The following is a 358-nucleotide window of genomic DNA, read 5'->3' as shown; positions in this document are numbered from 1 at the left end:
CAGTGAGAGTTGTCGTTATTTTTCTGTGTTTAATAAATGATTATATTGTATGGTGCTGTTCACAGGATGAGGTCTGTAGTTCAACTCCCCATCTTCCTAAATGTTTTACTAGTGATATCCAAATACTTTCTATATTTTATTCCAGGTTTTGTACTTTGTTCTGTCGTTATTTATTACTATTACAGGGACTGGGGAGATTAAAAGTTATCTCAATGTAAGTAGAATACATTTATGAAAGCATTAAATCTGTAGCCTGATTTTAACTTATTTAAACTTAATGCGGGATTCGTGAAATATTATGGTAAAAGCATTCTTCTTGGACTGGCACCGGATTTGTAAGCGGAAAGCTACATTTAAT

The sequence above is a fragment of the Gadus morhua genome, chromosome 8 (genome assembly GCF_902167405.1).
Source record: "Gadus morhua chromosome 8, gadMor3.0, whole genome shotgun sequence".
In the NCBI taxonomy this organism is placed as follows: Eukaryota; Metazoa; Chordata; class Actinopteri; order Gadiformes; family Gadidae; genus Gadus; species Gadus morhua.
Note: the sequence above shows the minus strand (reverse complement) of the source record.